This window comes from Euleptes europaea, chromosome 1 (assembly GCF_029931775.1).
Source record: "Euleptes europaea isolate rEulEur1 chromosome 1, rEulEur1.hap1, whole genome shotgun sequence".
Lineage (NCBI taxonomy): Eukaryota > Metazoa > Chordata > Lepidosauria > Squamata > Sphaerodactylidae > Euleptes > Euleptes europaea.
In genome coordinates, this window is record NC_079312.1 from 45,007,341 (window position 1) to 45,011,785 (window position 4,445).

Below are 4,445 nucleotides of genomic sequence, written 5' to 3' on the forward strand. Positions count from 1 at the left end.
GATGGAAGGGATTTTTTGTCTCCCTCATCCTGCTGGGGCCCAAAATGGTCCCTGAAGTACTACTCCTGGGGGTCAGGGACCCCCCTAGGAAAAGCATGAGGGGCAAATAAGATGTCTGAAGTGGAAAGGAACAATCAGTGAAAATCACTCCCCCCTTTTCATTACTGGTAATCTACCATGGGATGTAACTCAATATCTGTCTCTCTCTCTCCCCTCCCCCCCCCCACACCCTTGAGCGATGTTTGTGTATGTGTGGCCATGGCCAATATAAAACATGCTGAAAATTGCTTGCTACATTGCCCATTGGCTGATGATCTAATTACAGCTACATTTAATTTGCAGGATTTTTTTTTAAATCAGTCTTATATGTCATCTATAGAACATTTTTATTTGTTGTAGCTACTTATGAAATTTGATATAAATTCATCTAGTCAATTTCTGTTTCCTTTATTCCTGTACCAGCAGGGTTCTCTCTGACTTTATTCTCAAGTGATTATCCATTTGTGTTGGAATATTTATTTGGATTAAGCATTGTTGTAATTACATTCATTGCATTCTGTAGTTCCCCAAGGCCTCCTTCTGGGGCTATGGCTGTGTAGTCTGCTTCTTGTTGTAGCCCTTCTATGGAATCTGCCTATCTATCTTGATAAACGGGGGAGGGGGTGTTAAATTAAAAGCTGGCCACCATTAGTGCTGTGAGTCACATGTTCTTCCAGTGTAGAACTAGCCCCAGGAAATGCCCCAGGATCTGCCTGATCTGCTGTCAAGGTAGGATTGGGCTCTGCTCCCAGTGAGGGTTGCCAACCTCCAGATACTAGCTGGAGATCTCCCTCTATTACAACTTATCTCCAGCCAATGGAGATTCGTCGACCAGGAGAAAATAGCCACTTTGGCAATTGGACTCTGTGGCACTGAAGTCCCTCCCCTCCCCAAACCACACCCTCCTCAGGCTCCGCCCCCAAAACCTCCCACCAGTGGTGGAGAGAGACCTGGCAACCCTACTCCCATACCAATAAAGACATGTGGCATGATATGATGGGTGGGGCTGGTAAAAGCTGTAAACTTGGTAAGGCAAGAGCCCAGCTGTGCCCTATTGACACTACTCCTATGCATATCCAGCATTCAGTAAGAACAATGAAGCAAAAGACGTTGTCCCTCTCAATATGGCTGCAATGCTAAGTGGCTTTACTTAAAACTTTAAATCAATGGGGCTTACTTTTGATGCAAAGGTACTTGGAAAGGGCAGTGGCTCAGTGGTAGAGCATCTGCTTTGCATACAGCAAGTCTGGAGTGCAACTCCTGGCATCTCCACCTGAAGTCAGTGATGTGAAAGACTTTCACCTGAGACCTTGGAGAAGAATTGCCAGTCAGAGTAGACAATAATGACCATAATAGAACAAGGGCCTGGCTCAGTAGAAGGCAGCTTCATGTGGTTGGGCTGCAAGTAAGCTACATTTGAGGACTTCATTGACTATGCTGCTACCCTAAGAATGAATAAACAGGTGCATTAAACAGTTGGAATAAACACAGACAAATAACATAATGAAAGTAAATACTTACGATAATGACTATCACACCTTGAGGAGCTGCAACACCCACCCTCCCACACACACACCTCACTCTCTTTCTCTCTTTCTATACACACACACACACAAACACACACATATATACATATGTATGTTTGTGTATCTTCACAAACAGAGTGAAACAGAAATATTTCCCTCCTTTATAAAAATAACAAAGAAATTGCTGTACAAACTTCTGCTCTCCTAAGGAAAAAGGTATTGTAGGCTGTTCAAACTCTGGAATCATTTTTATGCATCTCATAGTATGTATGTCATAGGCTCCAATGGCATAGCAAAAAAGTCATGTGTGTCTAATGTTAAATAGCAATTAAAATGGAACACAGAATGCTAATGGAAATAGTTTATAAACCCTCTGGTTTATAAACTAACCAATTCATGAAGAAGAAGAGTTGTTTTTAATACCCCACCTTTCTCTACCTTTAAGGAGTCTTGTAGCGGCTTATAATCACATTCCCTTCCCCTCCTCACAACAAACACCTTGTGAGGTAGGTAGGGCTGAGAGAGTTCGGAGAGAACTGTGGCTAGCCCAAGATCACCCAGCAGGCTTCACATGGAGCAGTGGGAAAACAAACCCGATTCACCAAATTAGAAGAAGAAGAAGAGTTGGCTTTTATGTGCCGACTTTCTCTACCACTTAACAGAGACTCAAACAGGCTTACAATCACCTTCCCTTCCCCACAACAGACACCTGTGAGATAGGTGGGGCTGAGAAAGCTCTAACAGAGCTGTAACTTACCCAAGGTCACCCAGCTGGCTTTGTGTGTAGGAGTGGGGAAACAAATCCTGTTCACCAGATTAGCCTCCACCGCTCATGAGGAGGAGTGGGGAATCAAACCCAGTTCTCCAGATCGGATTCTACAACTCCAAGCCACCGCTCTTAACCACTACACCACTCTGCCACTCATGAGGAGAAGTAGGGGATCAAACCCGGTTCTCCATATAAGAGTCCGCTGCTCTTAACCACTACACCATGCTGAACTAAGAGGAGTAGATGGAAAAGGCCGATGGTGGAGCCAAGTTTGACAATGGCATAGCAAAAATTCAAGTTGGCCACAGTCTCTTTCATCTAGTAGCCAGACACTGTGGGAGAATGGTACATACACCTCTTCAATGGTCCTTGGTGCTGTGAGTATGCACAGGCTCGCAAGTATCCTTCATGTTGCCTCTCCAGCCCCAAAGCAGCTGAAAGTTATTCTTTCTGGCAAGAAGGGAGAAACAAACTTTCCCGAGCTTCTCATTCTCTGGCCAAGCTCAAATTCCCTTTGCCATGTGCTCTTCCTGAGAAGGAGTGGACCTGTGGCTGATGGTCTCTCTGCAGTCACACAGCAATTTTTGTATATGGTGTACAAGATGTGAGGGAGGGTGCCCACAACTTCTTGTGACTATTAGCCTTCTCTGTGTGTTCAGATTAATTGGTGAAACGGCTTGCAGAGGTTTTTCTGTCTACACAAGCACATCTATGGAGCCTGTGAACAATTTGTCCACATGTTATGTGTGTGTGTAAAGCGCCGTCAAGTCGCAGCTGACTTATGGCAACCCCTTTTGGGGAGGAGGTTTCATGGCAAGAGACTAACAGAGGTGGTTTGCCAGTGCCTTCCTCTACACAGCAACCCTGATATTCCTTGGTGGTCTCCCATCCAAATACTAACCAGGGCTGACCTTGCTTAGTTTCTGAGAGCTGATGAGATCAGGCTAGCCTGGGCCATCCAGGTCAGGGCCCACATGTTATAGGTTGTGCCAAAAATAGCAAGGGAAAAAGGGAAGGGTCAGCAGGCATGGGCAAGCGCAATGCTCATTTACCACTCTAAACATGTTAATCTGTGCAAGGGGCCACAAGGATATTTGTTATTTTATTTTATTCATTCATAGCCCACTTTTCTCACTTTGACTCAGGGTGGGTAAGAACATAAGAAAAGCCCTGCTGGATCAGACCAAGGCCCATCAAGTCCAGCAGTCTGTTCACACAGTGGCCAATCAGGTGCCTCTAGGAAGCTCCCAAACAAGACGACTGCAACAGCATTATCCTGCCTGTGTTCCACAGCACCTAATATTAGGGTTGTCAACCTCCTGGTAATAGCTGGAGATCTCCTGCTATTACAACTGATCTCCAGCCAATAGAGATCAGTTCCCCCAGAGAAAATGGCCGCTTTGGCCATCAGGCTTTATGGCATTGAAGTTCTGTCAGCGAGGGCATGCAATCGGACCCGGGATAGCGAGGTGACTTTCGTTTCATCTCTCCTTCCCGTGGGAAGGAAGAGGCAACAGCCAAAAGGCTCGAGAGATCTCCACTTCAAAGTGACTTCCTGATTGTAATCCTGCTCTGATCTTAAGGTGTGAATTCTCTCTCTTGGTATTGGGGAACCTCTGATGTTTTGCATTTCAAAGATGTTACTTGTAAACATGCTAGCGTGTGTACTCTATAAGAATACCCTCCAAATGATTTGGCGCCATTGTAACGTTGTGTTTCATAGGTTACTGTACCCTTCCTTTCAAATAAATTCTACTTTAAACTCTCTGCTAACGTCTGGAGTAAAGTGGATGATTCCTGAGAGGCAACGGAGTCCTAGAACCTGACAGTACGTTACAATCCCAACCTTTTTTGTTTTCGGGTTAGAAGTAGTATTAGGATGTCGGCACCACCCTCGGTCCCGCTCAACGCGGGAGAGGAGCTTCGGCAGACTCCCGCTGATATTGAGGTTGGTCAAGGAGCAGCGACCCCGGAGCAGCGCCCACCCGGGCCTACCGATGTCCCTGGGAGGCCGACGTGGACCCCCCGATTCTCGGAGACCGGGCAGCGGCAGAGAGCAGCGTCAGAACCAGGAGGCGACTTCTACCGGGGACCGCTGGCCGCTTGGTATG